The 25,341-nt window shown below is 39.9% G+C and overlaps 1 long non-coding RNA gene across 1 annotated transcript; it reads left to right on the plus strand.

Moving 5' to 3' along the window:
- LOC147335868 (uncharacterized) lies at window positions 1-25,341 on the plus strand. Its single transcript, XR_015128613.1, has 3 exons — window positions 1-121; window positions 10,062-10,198; window positions 24,757-25,341. It is a non-coding gene; the product is annotated as an uncharacterized LOC147335868 (long non-coding RNA).

Genomic DNA, 25,341 nt, shown 5'->3' on the forward strand with positions numbered 1-25,341 from the left:
AGCGCAGGGCAAGCTAGTGAGACAGAAGTTAAGCTCTCCTTGCAAGATGGACCTCCCCCACTCTCATTCAGATCTGGCGTTTGGAATTATTTTGGTTTTCATGTGACGTATGACCCTGAAGGTAAGCGAGTCATGGACTAAAGTAAAACAGTATGTTGGATGTGCCACGCAATGCTTAATTACATGGGTGGGAACTAGTGTGTTAGCGCAGTTAGCTCGTTAACGTGTTGGCCGTCTAGCCCCATGCACGGGGTGATCCGCGGTAGCTCGTTAACGGAGATTTGCCGTGTTGTGGCGTTAAGGTCATTTCAACGAGATTAGCCTGAAAGCACTAGTGGGAACACAACGAATATGACTGCACATTTACGCCGACGTCATCCTAGTGCAAAGACAAAAACAACAAGCATGCTACTAACTTTAGCCGAGTCATTTAGACAGCTGTTAGCACATGATTCTCCTTATGCTGCTGAGAATATAGCCCAGAAGAAGCGGATAGTATAGCTTTTATTTTGGAAAGAGACATTTCTCTGTAATAAACTCTCTTTTCCAAAGATGAGTGATTCCTCAATCAGATACAGGGCTCGCAATATCGCTAGCCTGACGTCCCGGAGCTAGCGATTTTTTTCAGTCGGGCTACCCTGCCCGTCGGGCTATTGTAGGAAGGAAGAATATATGTCAATGCTTTTGCATTCTTTCAGAAATGTAGCTGGGTAATTATGTCATTGGCATCGGTGAGCCACTGTCAATATGTGACATATTGAAATCGCGTTTGAATTTGCGCTTGTTTTTTTGCTTTCACTTTGCAATCGTGCGAACTGTGTATAGAGAGCGACAGCACTGATCTGTGAGTGATGATAATTTGTGCACCAATTCCTCTGACATCGTCTTATTAATCGTTAGCTTACTATGCAAACATGACAAGTGAAATCTCCCGCAGCAAGCTTAAACATGTGAGAGGTTGATCGCGCAGAGAATCGCTGAGCTTATGTGAGTCCGTGTGTAAAAGCAGCAGTATATATATTTTAGTTCTGCTGAGCCAAATAAGACAGGTCAGGGTGAAGAAGTGACAGCCAAAGAAAAGCTTACCACAAAACGGAGAAGTTATGACAAATCAGACTATAAGGCAAAAAGAAAGTGCAGCTTTATGGTTTCATGGACAAAAGAATTTCTGTGGCTGCAATAAGTGGTCCGCAGGTGCGCATTCGCTGTCAAAATAAAAAACGCGCACAAGGGTTAGGGTTAAATTTAAAAACTGTACTTTTGAGTTAAAATATATATTTATAATTTTAATAAATGACAAATTAAAAAGGCATGAACATTTTTTTGTATCGAAAAAATATCGAACCGTGACACCAAAGTATCGAACCGAACCGTGAATTTTGTGTATCGTTGCACACCTATAAAAAAGATGACTGAGTAGCTACAGGACTTCAGCAGTATGTTAACCATGATTAACTACAGCAAATGAATATTATTTCTTCAAAATATTGGGAAAAATGTGTTCTGGCTCTATTCACTTCAGTTTTATTTATAAAGCGCCAAATCACAGTAACAGTCGCCTCAAGGCGTTTTATAACGTAAAGTAGACGCTACAATAATACATACAGGGAAAAACTCTACAATCATATGACCCCCTATGAGCAAGCACTTTGGCGACAGTGGGAAGGAAAAACTCCCTTTTAACAGGAAGAAACCTGCAGCAGAACCAGGCTCAGGGAGGGGCGGGGCCATCTGCTGCGACTGGTTGGGGTGAGGTCAAAAGATATCATGCAGTCAGGCCTGCATGAGGGTTTTCCCAGTACTCAGGTACTACCAGTACAACTACTTGTAGGTGACCGTGGTTCAGGGGGTTGGGAAGCTCATCTTGTAACCGGAGGTTGCCGGTTCGATCCCCAGCTCTGTCTGTCTTGGTCGTTGTGTCCTTGGGCAAGACACTTCACCCTACTGGTGTTGACTAGAGCAGCGGTCCCCAACCCCCAGGCCTCGTACCGGTCCGTGAGTCGTTTGGTACCGGGCCGCGAGAGTTGAGGCTCAGGTGTAAAATGTATGGTTTTCAGCGTTGTTTTTTTCGGTCTTCTTTTTTTCGGTACCGGTACTAGTTTTATTTTGTTGTATTTATCCGCGACACCTTAAAGGCCGGTCCATGAAAATAATGTCGGGCATAAACTGGTCCGTGGCGCAAACAAGGTTGCGGACCGCTGGACTAGAGGGACAGCCTCGCTTCTGTCAGTCTACCCAGGGCGCCTGTGGCTACAACTGTAGCTTACCTCCACCAGTGTGTGAATGTGAGAGTGACTGAATACTAGATTTGCAAAGTGCTTTCAGGTTCTCGAAAAGTGCTATATAAATGCAATCCATTATTGCTTCATTTTAACATTAAATAAACGTTATTTACTCAGGTTCTGATAGTGGTTAAAAAATTGTTCCAAAATAAAAGTTGAACCTACACCAAGGGCATTAGCACAACGTCTTGAATGCCATCTAAGTGTTGTTGGTAGATTGATTAGGTTTGCATAGTATTTTTTTCTACTTTCTCTGCATCAAAAAGACTAAAACTAAAGAAAAATTGTTTCTTGATAGAAAATAAAAACTTTACTCCAGCAGTAACTCAAAACTTGCATTCCACCCCTCATTGGTCAATCAACTAGCCTACCAAGCTAACTCACTTTCCATGTAAGCTGTGGTATTTTGGAGTTTATGATGCTGACGCTGCAACAGGCAACAAATGAATTAGAATTTAGAGCTAAAAAAATCATAAAGACTCTATAAAGAGATTATTGTGTAAGTGGGTGTCTGTTTACAGCCATGTAGTAAATATATTAGTTGCAACTGAAAAAAAAAACCTTACAAAAAACCCAAATTTACTTACTTATTTCCATGAATGTTTACAAGAGTTTACCATTTTTTAATGTAAACGTGACGTTAGAGAACAGGGAACGATAACATTAACATGCACAAAAGAATCAGCTGACGCTACAGTCTCAGTGGCAATGTCTTTAGCAAGAGTGTGCGACTACTTTGGTTTAAAAGTTGTTGTTTTGTTTTTTCTCCTTCGAAGGTACACACCTGCCCACATCATAATACAAAACACAAAACCCCTCACTTATTGTAATTGTCATAATTTCATCTAATTGTCAAGCAGGATTGTAGGAATTATGTTATTTTTGAAGTAGCTGTGGGACGTGTACCCACAGTCTGTCACAGTGAGAAGCGCCAACATATTGTTTTTTTTGTTTCGCTGCGTTTTTTTCCCTCTGCTCAAACACACTTCTTCGCTCAAACAGAAGCGATCCCTCTTTGCCTAAGTCATCGCAGAGGCGACATTATGCTCTAAATGCTGATGACAATGAGAATCATAAAAATGATCACAAAAGAAAACAAAACCTTTTGGGGAAACAGTATCCAATTCGGTGGAAATAAGACATTTCGCCGCCTACGAACAAACATGAATCACAAAATTGAGGTGTAATGATGTCAGTTCCAAGAGTTTGCAGCAAATGGCAGTCCACCTGCTGTGAAAAGACAATCTGTTCCACGGGGGGCCACCATCCACAATGCACTCTATTATGAGCTCTCTTAATAAAATACGTTTTTTATGATAGAATTTCAATATAAAAATGTTAATGTATAATCAACACTTTGAGACTGATAACATTTGCCAATCAACTTTAGATGGATTTAATCTATTTATAAGTACTTCCACACCTCATTATTAAGCACAAGATTTAATCTATTTAACGTCAACTAGAAAAATGTTGTTTATAGCCTCAGCAGTTACTGGCTGTGCTTATTTGCCGTTTTATGGTTCACAAGTTGAAGATGACAAATCAGCCAGAGAACATGCATTTGTATTAATGATCAGGATCATGTGCATTTGGTCCCCCCCCAAATCACGCTATTTCTGGTCTAAACCTGTTTTATGTTCCTGTTCCTTCCTCTAAATAAATATCTCATGAAATACAACATCCAGTGTTGACAGCGTTATCAAACTTTAGGCCTTTAAAACGTACTACATTTGTAGTTTGATTCAGTTTACAGTAACTGAAGCATGTCCATGTCTTGAGTATCCAGCAGTTGCCACTGCAGTTCTGTTTGGCATAACACAAAGCAAGACTCATGTACTCACCACTTATTCAACCACTACTCAAGCACGGGATACATTTAGTGGGCAGGAGCAGCATTTACAGTATATATGCGGTACATGATTTGTTTCGACCCCACATCAAAGTATTTTTTTTTGCTGTTGGACCAAGTACAAGGAAAAATAGATCTTCTGTTGTGTTACTGAAAGAGAGTATGTCAAGTATTAGTTACACTTACAGCTTAATTGTGTCTCAGATTTATTTACGTGTTCAGTTTTCTAATTTTTTACTAGAAGCTTTATGTTTCCCAAGTTGGACTGAGAGATAACGCCTACTATCTTCTCTGTATTTGACAGGTCGGACTAGAAAATGTGCAAAATATGCTTTGCTACAAATTTAAAAGAGATCGGACGTCACTGTAGAACAGCAAAGATCAGCAAGAAAACACTTATTGTATCAAATAAAGTAGTAAGTAAACACTGCGAAGTTTCAAGTGTACAGCATACCAATTATACAGCTGGTTTATATATGTGTCAGCTGCTCTTTGAGTCAGGTACACAGTGAGTTTGTCACTTTTCATATCTGGTCGAATCAGCCAGGTTCTGAAAAGCACATTCAGCTCCTAGCAGGGACGTGTTTGCTTCTTCTTTTCTTTCTTCTTTTTTTATTTTCAAAAATGGAAATAAAAAGAGTGGAGCTTTTTCACTCTGATTACAAAAGCAAAGCTTTTAACTTAGTGCCGTTTCCTTTTTTCTCTGTTGGCATGGTGCTTAATGCACCAAAACATCCAGAGTCCTGAAAACCAAAATGAGTTGCTCAATGGTTAATTTGCTCTCAATCAAGACAGGCTGTAGCCTCTGTACACTAAAGGCAGCTTAATCACTGTTTTTGTATATAAAGTGTGTATCTTTACAGCTAATTTGCATCTCTGCCATCTCTGTGAGGTTTGGAGAATCTGCCTAAGGGGAGTGTTAATTATGTCTAATTTTACACTCCGTCTTTTTGAGAGGGACCCAATTTGGTGTCTGGCCCCCTTAGCTTCCTTAACCTGCCATTTACCACTCATCACTACAAAGTAAACAGCCCGAACAATAGATAATCAGAGAGGGGAATGATGGGGAGAGTGCGGCAGATGCGGCTCTGCATTGCAAATATCTGCTGCCTCTGCTTCAAATCAATCGGCAATTAGCACCATTTCACCGCAGCTGTTATGGAGCGATTTATTTCACTGGAGTGATCCCCTTTTCTGAACGGCCTCAAAAGTAATTGCAGAACCCTCCAAGGCCTTGCTCAAAGAAAGAGGGAGACAGCACGGGTGAGAGGGAGAGAGCGGGATGGAGAGAGAAATGGAGCGGGAGGGAGGAAGGAAAAGGATGAGAAACATGGAGGGAGGGGAGGCGGGCTATGGCTGAATTATCTGAGTTCAACAGCACAGGGGCTGCTGCTCTGTACTGTAGCTGCCGTTCCAGCAGCCGAGCGCCTTTTCAGAGCCCGGTCTTGATAGTGTTCTTTGAAAGCATGAAAAAAAAAAAGAAGCAAATTCCATACTTTATCCTTTTAAGTTAAACTTGGAAAAACAGACTCCTGTGTTGAAACCCTGAGCTAGTTGGTCTCATTAGTATCTAACCTGCTGTAACATTTTCTACTCTCTGTATAAAAGACCAGTGTTTTAGCCTCATTTGTCCGCGACACAAATAACTTATATTACAGATACACTAGCAAACCTTTTTACACATTAGGATCTATGTTCAAAGCAAGGAAGCAACAACCGCCCTAGTTTAAACTCTGCAGTCTGTAAAAACACAGTAATATTCCTCCTGCTGTGTTCTATAACTAGGTTTCTGCATGAGCGTATGGATGCTCGATAGATCCGTAAAACCCGTAGCGTTTTTTTCCCCCTACAGTTAAAAAGCCAAGTACTTACCTCAGACAGAAAGAGGTGCAATTTTATATGAAAAATCACACACAGAGAGCCAAAGCAGTTAGCAACCACAACCTACAATTATGGCAGCCCTTAAGTCATATTGTCCTTATGGAAGGAATTTGGTTACTATGGAAATGCTTTTATATACAGCAATGGGAGATGTACGTAATTGCATTGCAAGGTTGGGTAGAGACAAAGTGAGAGAAAACAAAATATATTGAGAAGAAAAATTTAGGGCATTTTTGTGCCTTTATTACGAGCGAGAGCGACAGCAAATGCAGAAAACAGTACCGTGTAGCACACGGCCTGGCTGCCTGCCTGCCTGACAGAAAAACGTGGGCCTCCGTGTGTTCGCATCCCAGGGGGTCAAATATTATGTTCCCATCACACGGTGTCACATAATGCCAATTTGTTAGATGCTGCGTCAACACGTGGAGTCGTTTGGTGTTGGTGTCTTGTTGCAATATTGTCCTGCTAGAGCAAATCACCCTATTTTAAAAACTTACAAAGTCCACTTAACAAGGTTAAAGGTATTAATTCCAGATTTATCAGTAAGAGGTTTGCATTCATTCAAAGCTTTGTGTTTGTTTTGGTATTTTTACAATAATGATCATAGGGTACATACAGACATATATACATACACTGTCTCCTTTTTATTTGAGATGATCGGTGAGATTGGCCCACCTCTTAACCTAAGGACAAGTTGCATGAACATTGTCAAACATAGAGCAATTATTAACATATGTAAATCACAATTCTTTTGATTCTCCTATATATTTTGTTCTTTACATTGTCCCACTGTGAATGTCATGTTACGTTTTTGGTTTGCATTAATTTCATGTCAACCTGATGGTCACCCAAAATTTGAATCCGTGGTCGAATTTGTTGATTGAATTTAAATTTTTAAAAAAAGAAGCTGCAGGGTGGGTTTTTGCTCAAAGTTATAAAAACTACTGGGAACTCTTTAAATTAGTTAGTTCTAGTAATCATAGCTAGTAAACAAAGATGATGTTGTTACTTGCACTACATCAGTTCATAAGTTATCTGGGTATTGGGCTTATAGAGAAATAAAATACAAAATGTGTCTTTTTTCCCCCTTACATTTAAGAAAAACAGATGATTGACAGACATTAGCAAAAATTACAAAAAGCTTTTTGTGAGTGTAGATATGAACATTCACGGATTTTTATCCGGTCATTAAGTCTGATGTCACTAGCCGTGTCTGGGCCTAAACTCCGCTGCAGGTCCATATATCAAACGATCACTATGGCATTACTGAGAGTTGAAAAACTGTCTAAAGTCTTTCATCTTTAATAAAATGATCAGCGTTCTGCTCTACCAGGTGTAACAATTGAGTTTAACATCCAGGCATCCATGAAAACGGAATTTATGACATTTAAAGGAGTTAGAAGTTAGCAGGAAGTTAGCTCGCTAGCTTCTATCTAATACAATATAGCATGTCCTGACTGTGGGTTTTGGAAACAAATTAAAACGTACAGCTCTGTTATCACTTCCAACATAAATGAAGACAGAAAACTAAACAGCAGTGACGTTTGTAGGGTTACTGAAGTTTGGCTAGCTGGTATTTAATAGATGTGCTACGTGACCGCTAGCAACACAGCTATGTTAGCATAATATAAACAAGCTACCTTTTTTTCCACTCGATAAAAGTTAACGTGAGTGTTCTCGGTGGTCAGGAACAAATGTAATCGCATGGCAGGATGCTGTAAAAGGACCAAACTTCAGCCAGGAGAACAACTGAGATAATCCATCCACAATACGAGGTTAGTCATTCATATACTGCTGCATGGGCTGGGCTGTAGTTACATCCTAAGGTTTTAAAAACTGAGCTTAAATAAATGATTAGCAGTAATAAAAGCCGAGGGAGGTCATCAGTGATCACTGACTGTTTTAGGAGCTTTTTGAGATTAAATAGAAGAAAATACATAACATTGAACATGTTAACAACACAAAAGCCATATTAAACGCAGACTACTTTAGGCCCGGAAGTAGGATTCGTCACGTCATCACTTAACAACCGGATTGGTTGGAAACAGCAGATCCACTATTTGGATCTGTAAAGATAGCACGCTAACGCTAAGCTAGCAGAAATGGAATTTTGACCCAATACACTTTTAAAGCTTGTTGCTTGGATACCCTCCATTTGTACCCTGACCTGTTTTTGCAGTGGGCACATTCTTCTGTCAAATGCTCTTTGAGCTGGTTCACATCTTTTCTGTTGGCTTGTGTTATACTGTATTTAAACAGTATAATTAAGATATTGGGTATATCTTTACAAAAAGGTTTTTTCCCCCTCTCAGTCAACGCCACACAATAGCACAAAAGAAATGTAACGAGTACTGTATTGATTTACATTCCACATAGACTAAATACATAATGTACTTTTATTAAAAAAGTATAAGACGTTACTTTTTGTTTTACCCCAACAGTGGTAACAGTGTATACACAAGGTGTACCTTAGCCTCGGCTGCCGAGAGATAACAGCTTAAAGAGCGACAAAGTCAATATTTGGAAGATGTAGGGGTGGAGGTGCACTAAATCACAAGTTTGCCAGCCAGGAGACTGCTGTTTGGATTGGGCGCCAAAAACGTCTCGGTAATAAGGTTAAGGAAAACATTGTGGTTTAAATGAAAGATTATCCCCTTTAACCCTGCACTTTGAAATATGATGCTTACACAGCATGTTTAAATGTCGCATCAAGGGTTCCTTTACAGCCATGCATGTAGTGGGCGTGAGATGGGTCTCACTAATACCCAAGGAGACACCAGTGGCATATAGTCATATGCAGCGATTCGATGCAAATACCCTTTATTCACCAACTACTAGTAATAAAAGCTCAAAAGATGTATAAGAGTTATACCAGGTGACAAGTAACAAAGTGTTCAAGCATCCTTTCATCTGCTTGAGTATTTTTGTGACAAGATGGACATGTCCCTATATGCAGATGATAGGGAGGAAAAAGCTGTGTGTTGGGAACTTGACATCTATACAGAGTCCTCATCTCAATTACATTTTTCTGTGTGATAACCAGAAGTCTCCATCTCCAGGGAAACATCTTTCTTTCTCTCTCTCGCTCCCCCTCTACCCATCATCCCATCCTATCATTAAGTCATCTTTGAAAATCAAACACTTATCAGCTGGTCCGTGAAAAAGTATGAAATGAAGTTCTCACAAGAAATGTTGATAATGCGTCAGCTGACTGCCAACACCCTGACGATTTTAATCAGCCCGAGTGAGGAAAGTACTAATTAAACACGTGCTTACTTTGTCCCCGTTTCACTTTTAACATTTCAGACACGAGATGAATTCTGGGTTGTCATGAACATACAGAACAATTATTGCAAAAAAAAAAGAAAATGAGTGACTCACATAATACTTAACATAATGTCCTGCGTATGCTTTACAAGTCATTCAGAGGCTTGTTTTAGGCGACCGTGGTAGATAACCACAATTTTAAGAAGTCAGTTGTTAAAAGCTTTATAAAGCTGCTTTCACGTGTTGCCTCCTATTCTTCACTGCACATTTTCACAATGGATCTAAGAGAGCTGCTCTCAGTCTGAATCTCACAACTGGCTCTTGGTGTTTTCTTCTTCTGCCTTTGTCCACTTAAGATGACAGAAGTAGCCGTCTGCAAAGATGTATTGCCTCAAATTATGTCCCGATTTTTTTTTTTCCTCCAGCGCCCGCTGATGGCACTTTGGGAGGAAAGTGATAGCAAGTTGTGAGAAAGCAAAGTGGCTGGGCTTTATAACCTATTGCCTTGTCTGCCATCTGCAGGGATCAATTAGTCTTCGTTGGGTAATGGCTGAGAGCAGAAAAAGCTCAAAAATATATACTTTTTCTGGAGTAATAACTAGCTTCTAGTGGCAACAATGCAATGAATCTCTGTACTTGTCAGACTTGTGGCTCATAATACAAGTGTCCATAGTAAAAGTACACAAAAAAGGAAAACAACTGTGTCCCTACCCATGTTGAAATGTTGATAAGCCTTATTGTAAAGCTTTATAATTTTACTAAACTACAATTTATCCCAGCTCCAGCTCTCCAGAAGAGAAATGCGCGTCCCCTGCTGTTGTGTCTGCACTGCTGTGATTGACTTGAGGAGAAATGGAGTGGAGTCCGTCGCACTGACACCATCAAAGCGCCATATTTAATGGATCGCACCCAAGAGGTAAACATGTATCTTTCTAGTCAGATAGTCTTTTCCCGTGCTATATGTTCACTCAGAACATCACAAAGTAAATCTTGTGAGCTAAATAATCAATGGCTTCCCTTCTGGCAGCCTCAGGGCTATCTGGCAGAGGACAGGGAGAGGGAAAGTGTGTATGTTTGCTATGAAAAGGGAAAAAACTGTAGCATTTTTTGATCCTTGGAGGCAAGCGAGGACAGAACCATTTTCTTCCTTTACTAACTTTTTTTTCCCCTTGGGTGACAACTTGTCACTGGTATCAGGAGGACAAATGTTAATTGAGAGGGACACCCGGAGATGTTCTTTTGAAAAGGGTCATTGCACTGGGAAATAACTGCACTTTATCAATTTTCAAAATGTTTTCCAATCTAGGGACTGGGTTTTGGCAGTTGAAAGAAAGCACTTTAAGACAATTTATCTCATATGTATCCAGCTGGTCGCTTTAGGGGAAAAAAAGCATCCAAGAATAACACATATTAAGGTTTTTCCATGATAGAATAGATCCTGTTTGATATCTCTCTCAAATGATTGTGTCCCTGCTCCATTTGCTGGACTGGAATTTACCATTTGCTCCTCCGCATATCTCGCCGTCGTTGCTCTCACTGCTAATGATTCTAATCTCCATGATAAATCGTGAACACATGACTTGAGGTCATTATAATACTTCACTTCCTGTTTCCTTAATTTCCCATGAAATGTCTTGCCTGTGGATGCCTTTAGATAAGACAATTTTTATTTGAATTTCAGAGGTTTTTAATTTCATAAATACACCTATAAATCTAAATTCACACAGCTCAGTGTTAAATAAATCAACACCACTGCCCGTGGGTCGAGACTCAGCCTCTGGACAGTGACTAAACAGTCTGAAAGTAACCTTGGATAGAAAATAATAGAAACATTGCAAATTTAACCAGAAGAAAGAGTTGTTTGGATCATATCATACAGACTAGGCAAGTGCTGTATCACAGTGATGTTAGTCTTTGGACTGTGTCATCCTCCCACTAAATGGATAGATTGTGTTGCCCTAGAGTTACATGGTCTTCCACTAACTCCTCACACAAATCATTTTTAAAAACAGGACATTTTTTGGCCTTTGCCTGCTTTTGTTGATTTTGCACAATGCACTTTGAAACAATGATAAAGAATTTTTAGTCTTAAAGCAGACCATGCCTGTGATGGCATGCCACACATGGTAAGCTCCACACCTCACCACCTGTTGATTCACTTTAGTTTAATTTACAGTCACTACTTGAAAATATTCTATTTATTGTTCAATATCGTTTCTTTATTAAATGTATTCATTTTTCCATCACACCTTCCAATGTTTATATGGCGTGCACACATATTAACCTTGCAAGGTCAAAGTTCTGTTTTATGTTATATTAATACATCTTTCTTTGTTTGAGTTACCTGGGGGTTGGTGTCTCCTCCTGTCTGGCAAAAGGTGTGGCAAAGGGCTGGGAGACCTAAAGTACTACTGACAGCCTAATTGGATTGCACCACATGCTTCATTGCCTGGGGGGTGTTTCATGTTTGTTTAAATGTTTTGTATTAGTTGGTTATATGGCAGCCATCTTGTTTTCCCCCGTGTGTGTCATTTGGTTTAGCTAAACCAGTATTTAAGTCCCCCTGTGTGTCATTTCAGCAGGTCAGTTTACCATATGTTTGTTTGAGGTTTTGTTAATTATTATCTTGAGTTTAGTCTATTGAGTTGACCTCTTTTATTGGTCTGCCTGTTTAAGTTTTGGCTTTGTTAAATATATTTTCATATTTTTGGGTCAATAAAACCCGTTTTGAATTAAAACCACCTGTGTCCTTTATGCTTTACTGCTTGGTCCCTGACAATGCCACAAAAATACAGCTGGCAATAGTCAAAGGAGCTTGCAAAGAAAAGCGTCTGGACTTCTTTAAGTTGCTTGAAGACGTTTCACCTCTCATCCGAGAAGCTTCTTCAGTTCTAAGGTCAAATGGTGGAGAGTCCCAGATATAAACCTAGTGGGAGTGACCCCCACAGAGGGACAAAAGGACCCCCCGATGATCCTCTAATCACCTGAACCAAGGTGTGAAACTGGGCGTGGGTCCCAATCAGCCAGAGTTTCGGGTGAGTTCATTGTGAAACCTGGCCCCACCTTATCATGCGAATTCCTGAGGTCAGATGGCCCAGGATGTGAGTGGGCGTTAAGGCGTCTGGGAAGGGAACTCAAAACTGGATTATAGATGGCAGAGAGTTGGTGTCGTAAACCCCCGCCTCTGTTCAAAGATGGTCGCTCACAGTGGACATAGATGGCTTCTTTCACTCTTTCAAACCATCTGCCCTCTCTGTCCAAAATGTGAACATTGGCATCCTCGAAAGAGTGTCCTTTATCCTTAAGATGCAGATGGACTGCTGAGTCTTGTCCTGTGGAGGTGGCTCTTCTGTGTTGTGCCATGCGCTTGTGAAGTGGCTGTTTGGTCTCTCCAATGTAGAGGTCTGAGCATTCCTCGCTGCACTGTACAGCATACACCACGTTGTTAAGTTTGTGTTAACTTAACAACGTGGTGTATGCTGTACAGTGCATGACCTGTACAGCAAACCTGGCCCCACCTTCGCATGACAAGGTGGGGCCAGGTTTCACAATGAACACACCCGAAACTCTGGCTGATTGGGTCCCACACCCAATTTCACACCTTGGTTCAGGTGATTAGAGGATCATCGGGGGGTCCTTTTGTCCCTCTGTGGGGGTCACTCCCACTAGGTTTATATCTGGGACTCTCCACCATTTGACCTTAGAACTGAAGAAGCTTCTCGGATGAGAGGTGAAACGTCTTCAAGCAACTTAAAGAAGTCCAGACGCTTTTCTTTGCAAGCTCTTTTGACTACGATGACCTGGATGACTGAGAACCTTCACAGACACAGCTGGCAATACATAATACACATGTTCTAACAGTCCATGCAAATATGAGGCAGTGTCACAAACACGCAACCTCAGGATATTAACCCCAAGCTGCTCTCTGACGCATCCATTTGAGCACTTAAGCATAGAAAAAGCGCTTGTATGGATTGGTGTAAATGGCTGAACGAAGCATGTTGAATAAAGTGCTTTGAGTGCTCAAGTAGAGTAGAAAAGCACTATATAAGAACCAGTCTATTAACCATTTACACCAGCGGTCTCCAACCTTTTTTGCACCACGGACCGGTTTATGCCCGACAATATTTTCATGGACCGGCCTTTAAGATGTCGCGTATAAATACAACAAAATAAAACCAGTACCGGTACCGAAAAAAAGAAGATTTGTTTATAACACACGTGAAAAGACCAAGGAAAACCGAGTTAACGATAAAAACTATAACAAAATAATGCTGAAAACCGATAAAAACCCTGAAAACCATACATTTCACACCTGAGCCTCAACTCTCGCGGCCCGGTACCAAACGACTCACGGACCGGTACCGGTCCGAGGCCCGTGGTTGGGGACCGCTGATTTAAACAATAGGCAGAAATTTGTCTCCTTGAAGGGTGTTTGGGCTCAGCCAGCGCTAAGGACTTAAGAATAGAACGTTAGTCCTCCACATTGAAAGGAGGCAGTTGAAGTGAATTGGCCATCTGACTGGAATGCCCCCTGGAAGCCACCTCGGTGAGGTCATTGTCCTGCCAGGAGGATGACCTAGGCCAGACCCAGAACATGTAGAAAACATATCTCTCAGCTGGCCTGGAAATACATCGGTGTTTGAGAGCTGGAGTTGGTGGCTGAAGAGATGAAGATCTGTGCGTTACTGCATAGATTACTGCCCTTTAGGCTCACATCCAAATAGGCAGCAGAAAATGGATGTCTAGAGCCCCACTTTCTCTCTACTCTACTTTTGTTTTATTTTTTTTATAATCATGTAACTAGTTGGTTTGGCTCAATCTACTCCTGGGGCTTACACCAACTGAAATGAGATGATTTCCTGTTTATTCATGTGAAATATTCTTGTGGATCCAGCTGCAGAGAGCACTTCAGTCTTTAGAGATTTTTACCTGCTGTTACATTTCTCAAAGGCTGGAACCGAACTAGTAAACAAGAATATTATTTCTCTTAAGCGGCACTGCCTTTATTCAGCCTCGATTTATGCAAGTTGCTCCAGCCACCTGCCGTACATGAGGTAATGAGTGTTACTACATAATTCAGATTTTAATCAAGAATACTTTCAATACCGTGGATGAGTCATGCCACCACACTACATACCTTTTTCCGAAAACGATAGAAACATATGAAGCAATAAAGAAAACCGCACAGGCAAATTCTTCAAGAGCGCACGCACTGCAATGAAGCGTTTGGAGAGGAGAATCTGACTGCTATTTATTAGCTCAGCCACAGCCTCACTCATGGAAACAAATGGAAAGTCTTAATCTGAATGCCATTATTTTGACAACAGCCATTTGTGAAGAAATCTGCAAAGACCACATTTGGGGTTGCTGAAAGCAGTTGGGTTGTTAAATGACTTTGGAATGTTCAGATTAATCTTAACAACTAAAAACTCAACCAAACCCAATTCGTCGGCAGGAATTAGCATGAAAATGTTATTATACAAAACTCACAAATAAATATTGGGTTGAAGTACAGCTAAATTTACTGTATTTATCAGGAAAATGTCTTTTTAATACTGTTTGTTATATTGAATGATGGAACTTCCAGTTTTATGTCTATTTTTCTTCCTTTTTCAATGATTTGTAGAAAGTTTTACAACTTGCCCTGATGTAGTTTGGTAGTTTTTTAAACGGATGAATCAAGCAGCCCAGCCTAAGTTACACACAATCGTAGCTGTTTTACTTTAAACATATTTATTCTTTGCTGTCAAGTAAAACCATCTTTCAAATGCACATTATTTGGCAATTAATTTTGAGATGAGAGGGCACATGCTGTCAAAAGTATGGGAAGGCAATAGAAAGCACATATTTTAAGTGTCCCTTTCCCATATGGTTTGCCCAATGAGGCCTTCCTAACCTCAGGGCAACGTTATTTGCCCACTGTAATTCCCATCTTACTTAGTTGGAATAGAGCATCCATTTTTACTTCACATTTGCTCAGAAATCTAGACAAGGCAATTTCTTCTCGACCGCTGGGGCTCATATTACTAGAAATTACACTTTCAATCGACCACCACGCAGCCACACTGTAGGCTGCCTCTTTTGTGATGATTGGCGGGGACAATTGAAAATACGATGGATTTTGGATGTCAGACAGCGGCTGTTGTGATCGGCATCGTAGATGGAATTTGATCCGAGGTTTTTGACTCAAAAGGTCCATGTGTTGAAGATGTGACAATAAAATAACCTACATTTTTTAAAATTAGAAATATTGCCATGCTTTAAATGGTAAATGGTAAATGGACTGGTTCTTATACAGCGCTTTTCCAGTCTACCTGAGCACTCAAGGCACTTTATGGAATGTGGACAAACAGGAAATACATGTGCAGTCATTTGTAGTTTTGTGTTGATTGTGACACCAAACCACTAAAACAGTTGACATTTGACCAGTTCTTGGATAGCCAGCCTCAGTCTTCCTCGTGTTTTTGCTAAATTCATATTGTCAACGTTGTTTTTAATTTAATTGATCAATATTTGAGAGAATCCAGTGTGCCGATGTGTGGAATTTCAAGGCAAACTCTTGCAGCTCATGAAAATCAAAAAACTGAAATTACTAGAATATTTCATTTTGGGTTTGAACAGATTATTCTCCATAAATACTGCGTATTTCTTGGGCTCGGTACGTGACCATCATAAACACATAAACACAAAAGAGTGGCTGTTTTGAATCAGATTTATGGAAAGCTGAGTAGAAGGGAAAGGAGTGTTAGCAAAAAGTGCGCAAGAAATAGGGATGGTTTGAGCCTTGAAGGGAATGTCAAGAAAAGTAAATTCACGAACCTGAAGGAGGCTGGAGTCAGTTCACCAAGAGCCAATATGCACAGATATCTTCAGAAAAGGAGCTACAACTGTTGCATTAAAATAAAGTCACTCCTTTACAAGAGACAACGTCAGAAGTACCTTACCTCGGTTAAAGAGGAAAAAGAACCATACTATTATTCGGTGGTCCAAAATCCTCTTTCCAGGCTACAGTAAATTTTGCATTTAATTTAGAAATTGAGACCTGGAGTCGGGAAGAAGAGTGGAGAAGCACAGAATCCAAGATGCTTGAAATCCAGTGTGAAGTTTTGTCAGTATGTAATGCCATGTCATCTGCTGGTGTTGGTCTACTGTGTTTTACTGAGTCCAAAGTCAACACGACTGTCTACTATTATATGGATCCAGTAATCTGTGATAAAAGAATCCCAACTAAGGATTTGTTCCTTTTTTAACTCATCTTAGGAAATATTCTCAAAATTAGACACTGCACTTCTTTTTTAAACCATCCATCCATTCGCTTCCGCTTATCCTTTTCAGGGTCGCGGGAGCCTATCCCAGCTGTCATAGGGCGAGAGGCGAGGTACACCCTGGACAGGTCGCCAGTCTGTCACAGGGCCAACACACAGGGACAGACAACCAGTCGCACTCACATTCATTCACACCTAGTGACAATTTGGATTATCCAATTAACCTATCCCCACAAGCTGCATGTCTTTGGATGGTGGGAGGAAGCCGGAGTACCCGGAGGGAACCCACGCAAACACGGGGAGAACATGCAAACTCCACACAGAAAGACCCCGGCCTGATGTTGGAATCGAACTCAGGACCTTCTTTCTGTGCGGCAACGGTGCTAACCACCGTGCCACCGTGCTGCCCACCGACTTCTTTTTTACAGCGTTATTATTTTTTCAGACACATTAGAATACAGTTTATTTATTCAGAAAATAAGCGAACAACTCACTTTTAAAACTCAGCAGGATAAGAGGGTGTCTTTTCATCTATTGTAAATGCGACGACGTGATTAAATAAACTTAAATGGTTAAAGTTCTATTACTTCTTTTAATTTTCAATGGTGAGGATTGATTACGCTATTTGTGATATTGTAGTTAACCTAAGAACAACAATAATGAGCTGAAAGAGCTGCTCCCAGCCTCCATTGCTAATATTCAAGAGCTGCCGTGTGGCTCATACATTAACTCTCTTTTAACGACAGCATGTTTAATAGAAACTATAACTGATTCGACTTTCATTATGAAATCTCGTTTTTCCATTCTGCTACTTCATCCAGAGCACTTCAAAGCCACAATATCAACAGTTTAAATGTTCCATGCAGTTTGCTCAGTCTGACTCCACTTTTCACCGAAAAAGCCACGCAGACTCGTTTCAGGGAGGGCTGTGTATGTTTGTGTGTTTGAGGGAGAAATCAGGCAAGTCGCCCTGCTCAGATTACAGAGAGCTCATGTATTTATTTTGCTGTCACAAGTAACTAAAGGGAAACTGACAGACCCCGCTTTAGTATTTGTGTGTACTTGTGTTTTTCAGCAGATTCAAAGGACGTGCAGCTGTCTCTTTGTGGGTGTCAAGTGAGCCTAGAGCAGGAAGATATTACACTGAGGCAGGCTGTACTTTGAAACAGTGAGCGAGCCCCACTGGGAAGGGATTTATTTGTCAAGGGAGGGTCGGATGATTTTAATACTGCAAGAACTAATCAATAATTTAAATGATACCTGAAAGACACACTGTTGTTTTTTTTTCCACTATCCACGGATTAATAGTGCTGGTAGCACTCAGTAATACAGAGGTAATAATAAGGTAACGGGGGGGGAGATTGTAATAATATGGTAATTCCTAGGTTATTACTATGCAATTACCAAAGCAATTACCGTGTAACATCCAAGTAATATCATGGTAGCAACAATGGTTACAGTTGAGTAATATTACCCCGAAATCTATCTAACAGGATAATAAGAGCCCAAAAACTGGGGGTAATAATATTGAAATACAGCTCTGTAATAAAGTGGTAACATATTGATAACCTATTAAAATTAACTTAAAGAAGCGTTAGGTTATTAAATTACCACATTTGTATAATCTTGTTTCCTCGTTGTTACCCTACTGTTACCCCTCTATTACCGAGCTGTAATAGAAAGTGCTACCATTATCATAGTTAATACCTATTCATTTTCATGACTTTAGGTCTAATGTCAGATTGATCTGGAGCATCTTGAAGTCTCTTTAAAATCAAAGAAGTAACCTGGTGCAGTACATGTGTAATTTTATCAACACCATCCTAACAATCCAATATGGAGAATCGATCAAGACCCCGAAGCTAATTAGCTGATCATCAGCAGACTTCCAAAGGTCTTCCAGACTGTGTTTTTGGATTAATTCATATACAAAAGTATAAAAACGAGCTTTCACACTGGGCTAGAATCAAAGGTGTTCTTTATTATTAACAAACTAAACAACAAAGAAGCTTCAGCTATATTAGATTTGAACTTGGGCCCCAGTTGTTAAACATCTGCCAATCAGCCAAAGGCAAATCCCATCTGGGAGGTGCATAATAATGGAAAGCCAAGCATTTATCCCGTATCTGTCTGCAAAACAGTTGGCCTGCTGAGTTCATTTCAAATGCTTGTTTGATTAAATAGTAAGTGCCGAGTTAATTATTCTGGGAATTTTGATGTTGGACATATATTTGCTTCTTTTTTTTTCATTAGGTATTAAAAAGATTAAAGACCATGACATTAGCTGTGAATAACCAGTGTTGCTGCCACAAGGGCAGCCCTGCCAAAGAGGATTCAGCCAAACGGGTTCCTCCCCCATGTAAAAAAGCACTCTCTTGTTATGTGCTGTGCCCCCCGAATGCAGAGCTTCACAGCTGACTGGTTTCTATCATCATTCCAGCTTCCTAATGAGTGATTGTTTGTGGGCTGATAAAATTAAATTGCAAGCCTCGCTGATTTCAGCAACAGGTGTTTTTCTGTGTCTCATAATAATGTAAGAGACGGGGTTTTCACCACCTACTCGAAATGATAATGTATTCGGCTTTACAGATTCTCTTGGTTTAACATTCCCCTCCCACAAGCAGCAAAAAATAAAAATAAAAATCTTAACCAACTACATGTTATGGCAGTTCATTATAATAAATAATATTGTTCCCGTGTGCAGGAAACAAAAGCTAAATAATTCACGATTAATATAATTTGCACGTTTACTTTATTAATTTGATCAGTACTCTTTAAAAATCCTATTAAATCAGATCATTAAAAACTTTTGAAACTTACACCTACATAAGTTTAATATGAAATACATAGCCAGTTTTAATTATTGTAGAAACAAGTATATTTTAAATATTTCACAGTTTCCCTCCATAATAAATTACAGTTTCTCAGAGAACAGCTCTTAAAGCTAATGCTAACCACAAAGCAGACACTAAATCACAACTATAGTCTACAAGGAGTAGGAGCAGGCAGGGAGATGATCCGGATCTGTATCAGGGTTTCAGGTAAGCCAATTATGGTTTAACAGCTGGTAATCAAAGAAACATGAACATTAAAGTTAGCCAGAGAAACACAGCCTTTCAAAGTCATATTTGGTCATGGGTTTATTTATGGGTAAGAAATCTTAAGTCAGAATAAGTTAGCGATGTAAGATCTGATTCAATATTTCTAACTGCTCTGAAAACAAAGGAGATACCAGCTGTTATCCAGGTTATTCATGAGTTCATCATTTTTACCTCTGCCAAGGCGGTTATGTTTTTGAGTATACTAGAGCACCCACGAACTGGGAAAAACTGTGAATTTTGGATGCGGTCACAAAAATACCTATTTTTATAGCTTAAACCCTAAATATGCATATGAATGGCATCTTGGAGCTTTAGGAAAGACAATATTAAAAACATGAGAAAACTCAGCAAGACACTCGAGATAGCTGCATACGGAAATGACGTGGAAATGCTGGACTGCAAACAAAGCTCCCCCCTCTGAGCACAGGGGTACTTCACCATCCCAAGCCATGTGTTTTTCTACTATTGCTTTGTGTTTTCACTACAGTACTAAAAAATGTATACAGTATTATATTTTATATAAAAATTTAGCTGAATTTATGTTAAGAATTATTTAGTAAATTAATGTTTATTTCTAATTAAAATGTATCATTTATTTAGTAAATTCTATTGTTCTTAATAATTTGGGGTTCAAACGCATGAAAAATTGTATATTACCCCCAAAAAACCCTCATACAATTATTAGTTAGGTTCCTAATATATAATCAGGGAATCACTGAGACTGCAAACCATGACTTTGTGGGGATTTTGCATTATTTTACGATGGCTTTATTATGTATATTACAGTAACAAATGACAACCATTTAAATGTCAGTCAATTGTAAGTTAAAATGAGTTTAAACAGGGCAAAAGTGTTCTTCTTGTTTTATGGCACTACAACCTTCTTAACGTACAAAATGAATATATACAAATTATAATATTGATCCCTTAAAAGTAAATACTGCCCAGAGAACAAGATGCCTTGGTGGAGGTTTGCTCTCTTGAAGTGCTTTTTTGTTTGTATTTAATTTTTCTTTTTTTAATTTTAAAAATAGAGAAAAGACTTTCAGAGCTTCAGCTACGAGGATGAGGGAAGTTCTCGTGTTCTAAAGATGTTAAAAGCAAACTTAATGTGCCCTGCAGTATGGTGAAGATTAGCTATTGCACCATCACAAGCTGCATATAGATATGCAGTGTAACTGTTGACCAGTTGTCGGTCCAATCCGGTCGTTAAGTCTGACGTCACTAGCCGTGTCTGGGCCTAAACTCCGCTGCAGGTCCATATATCAAACGATCACTATGGCATTACTGAGAGTTGAAAAACTGTCTAAAGTCTTTCATCTTTAATAAAATGATCAGCGTTCTGCTCTACCAGGTGTAACAATTGAGTTTAACATCCAGGCATCCATGAAAACAGAATTTATGACATTTAACGGAGTTAGAAGTTAGCAGGAAGTTAGCTCGCTAGCTTCTATCTAAATACAATATAGCATGTCCTGACTGCGGGGTTTTGGAAACAAATTAAAGCGTACAGCTCTGTTATTACTTCCAACATAAATGAAGACAGAAAACTAAACAGCAGTGACGTTTGTAGGGTTACTGAAGTTTGGCTAGCTGGTATATAATGATGTGCTACGTGACTGCTAGTGACACAGTTATGTTAGCATAATATAAACAAGCTAACTTTTTTTCCACTCGATAAAAGTTAACGTGAGTGTTCTCGGTGGTCAGGAACAAATGTAATCGCATGGCAGGATGCTGTAAAAGGACCAAACTTCAGCCAGGAGAACAACTGAGATAATCCATCCACAATACGAGGTTAGTCATTCATATACTGCTGCATGGGCTGGGCTGTAGTTACATCCTAAGGTTTTACAAACTGAGCTTAAATAAACAATTAGCGGTAATAAAAGCCGAGGGAGGTCAACAGTGATCACTGACTGTTTTAGGAGCTTTTTGAGATTAAATAGAAGAAAATACAAAACATTAAACATGTTAACAACACAAAAGCCATATTAAACGCAGACTACTTTAGGCCCGGAAGTAGGATTCGTCACGTCATCACTTAACGACCGGATTATGTCCATACCTCATCTTTACAGCGACCTGGCTTGGCATCAAACCTGCATTTCAGTTACCATATTCAAAAGAATTTCGGCTGCTCGTTCATCCAAGGTACCTGTTAATGAAATCAAATCTGCAAGTACTTAATATGATAATCTCAATTATGATCAGTTGTTGGGGTGTGAATATGGCATGACTTCTGTAAACAAAAGTAGTTCTGCTCAGTGGCAGGATTCACTTCCAAGTCTTCTGAGAAATAAAATGTTTTAATAGCCTCTTTTCCTGTTAATGATATTCCGTTCGTTCTTAACACACCATTGCACAGATATTGAAACCATTCATTTCTGTAATAGGGAAAAGGACTCCACAGAGAACTCAATCTGATGTTGTATTCTTGACAGTTAGTTTTCTGTGATAACAGTTTTTACATCCCGTGCCGTCATCTGTTCACTAGATTTGCCGGTTTCAAAGGTTTTCCTACAGCTTGATGTTTTGGTGTTGGTCAGTTTAATTTTCCATCCAGGAAATCATTTCAAACCAGCATTGCTTATCCTCCAGCGAAGCACTAAAAAACACATTAAAGTGTAATATCCAGCTTTGGTAAGTCAAGGATTCAGCATCACAGGTCAGCAATGGCAGTCTTGTCCATACAAACCGCAGCGCAATGAGTGTGTATTTGCAGTATGAGTAGTATTCACTGAAGAGAGAACTCTTGTGCTCTTGCCGTGACCGCAAACAAGCTTTTCTGAATGCCTCACCTAAGAATAGAAACCGTCCACATCAATATCCAAGTGTCCTTACTTGAATAAAATATTGCAAACGCTGGCTGATCTTGGTTATACTCTTGTTATACCCTACCCACCTCAACTGGATTTATTCATAAGGTCGTTGTCTGGCACTGACTCACAGTGGATAGACAGACATTCACTGAAACACTTCTGCTTCGTGATTCCTCTCTTTCATTCGTAGTCTTGGTTATTTATAAAAGGCTCAAATCAGCTTGAAACCTTATGCAACAAATGTCAGCCGCATCAGTACATTTCTTAGAGCGTATGAAGTCTCTATGAAGTCAGCAGCAGAATTCCCTGAAGCCATGCACTGGATCCAAAACAGCATATCAGGCTAAAATGAGCTAAAGGTGCACGCGGCACCTGCGGGGCTTTATTGAACACATTACCTGCAGAGATATGTAAAAGCCCGATTCAGATCGATGGGCAACACATTAACCTTTGCCCCTTAAACATAACAGGATCGATGAGCTCAGTTAAAACAGCCAACAAGACTTTGCCAGTAGCGTATAGATGGGAACAATCTTCATTAAACAAGGTCTAACTGAATAACGGGAGGTCATGCAGGCGTCGGGATTTTGAGCTGTGATTTTTGACTGGTGTTCCGATTCATCCCACAGATAATGCAGTGATGTGTGCAAAAGTAGCTTATGTCATTGATTTTTTTATATTAAGTAGATATAGCAAGTCATTAGTCACAGAGAAGATAAATAAAATAAAATAGAAAAGTAGTTGAGGAAAAGCTGTCATATGGATGAAGGTTAAAGCAGGGATGTCAAACTCATTTTACCTTGTGGGCCGTGTATGATTGTAAGTGGGCAGGACCAGTGAAACGTGTCTTTCTATAAGCGTAAAGACGTTTAGAGATATTTTAATACAAAAAAAGAAGTGCAATTTTAGCAACACATCTCAGATATTCTACATAAGAGAGAAAAGCTGCTTTGGGCTTTAATTGTAAAGTGTAAAATTACTGTAAATTCATCAATTTTACAGTCTTCACATGCTTCTGTATATTTTCAGATATATTCATCTGTCCTTGAATCTCTGGGGTACCCCCCCGCCCTCCCATTCTGACAAATCTGCCAATAGAGACCATTTGAACACACTTATCTTTTTGTATACAAATTGGTTTGAACCATGAAAGGACAACAGATTGTACTTATCTAGGGACGATGTGCATGTGTGCGTGTGTGTATTTGAGTGGCAGGAGCACACAGCCAGCACATTTTAAATTACACTGCGCTGCAGAATGTGAAACTGATTTGTCATAACAAAACAACTGTCAACAGGTTAAGATTTGTTATGTTTAATGCAGCTCTCTGGGGTAATGCTGTTGCCGCGTAGCATTGCAAAGTGCTGCGCTGTTATTGCAGTGCTGGGTTGGAAGGAATATATAATATAGTCGCCCAAACATCACCAAACTAGCAGCCAAAAGGTGGCCGCAGAGGGGTAAACAATGAAATCTATGTACAAACACGCCTACACCAACTCCCCGTAACACAACATAGAGTGACTTCCAGCTGGCACTGCAATAAAAATGGACTACCAGACAGTATTCATACATTTCCACTATAGTATTATGTCCATGGGATAAAACTGCAGAGCCAGCATCGCATCCACATGGTTTTCAAAGAGGTTTTTTACCATATTTAATACAGACTATACTGTCTATACCTTTCACGGATTGATGCGGACCATTCTTTTCACTCCTCATGTACAGGGAACAATCGAGACACGTCATCTCATCAGTTAATTTCACACTTCGCTTGATACTTTGTGATGCAATGGGAAGCATTACTGCTGCGGTCTTGCGCGGTCAGCCCAATCACATTCGCCAAGAATATGAAGCAGATGAGTATGTAAAAGAGTGGCTGGAATTAGTGAATGGACTGTAGCATAATAGTTTTGGACTGAAGCAAGTTGAGGGTGAGGTAGATAAGGTAAGGGTACTGTGTGTGTGTGTGTGTGTGTGTGTGTGTGTGTGTGTGTGTGTGTGTGTGTGTGTGGGGTGGTTGGGATGATCCGGAGGAGCTGCTAAAACATCCAAAGTAATAGGGCTCTCCTTATCGTGCAGTCACATGATTTTATGACTGCAAGGCCGGCTCATCTTCTGATGGCACCTTCTTTGAAGTAGGTCATGGGAATGCTACTTTTCTTAGCTCTATTCCATACTTGTATTAACTTGTATGCATTTATCCATTTGACATTTAGCATTCAGTGAAGACTAAACAACAATCATCCACCATCAATTTTCTTTCTGCTTACCCATTTCAGGGCTGGAGAGGTGCTGGAGCCTATCCTAGCTGCCAAAGATTTTAAGACAGGGTACGATCTGGACAGGTTGCCCATCTATTGCAGAGATGTCACAGTCACACCTATGGACAGGTTAGAAATAACCTAGCACTTACCTGTAGAAGGAGGCCGGAGTACTGAGACACAATAACCACAGGCATAGCAAGACTCAAGCTGGTGGAGCTGAACAAGGACCTTCTTGGTGTGCTGACCACTGCAACATCCTGCCAAGTCAAGATTACAACCTGCATTTTAAATCACATCAGCAACCACCATGGCATACAGTTGTCAAGGATTTTCCAGTTCCTTATTAATTTTAATGCAGTAATAAAATACAGTACCAGTCTTAATGACGTGACATTTTGGCAATCCTACGATGTTACATTACAGGTGAAATGCATGCCATGCAAAATGACTCATACATCTTTTCATGCTAAGCTTAGATATTCTGATTGGATTTGCGTCAGATGTGGTAATACTGTAGGAAAATATGAAGATCAATCCGCCTGTGCTGTCACAGAGTCGCTGCTTGTTGTCACTGCAAACAGCAGTGGAACTTGTTGATTG

The sequence above is a fragment of the Aulonocara sp. 'chitande type north' Nkhata Bay genome, linkage group LG3, assembly GCF_057382095.1.
Source record: "Aulonocara sp. 'chitande type north' Nkhata Bay isolate Kocher_YH1m ecotype deep benthic linkage group LG3, A_spYH_male_GT1.1, whole genome shotgun sequence".
In the NCBI taxonomy this organism is placed as follows: Eukaryota; Metazoa; Chordata; class Actinopteri; order Cichliformes; family Cichlidae; genus Aulonocara; species Aulonocara sp. 'chitande type north' Nkhata Bay.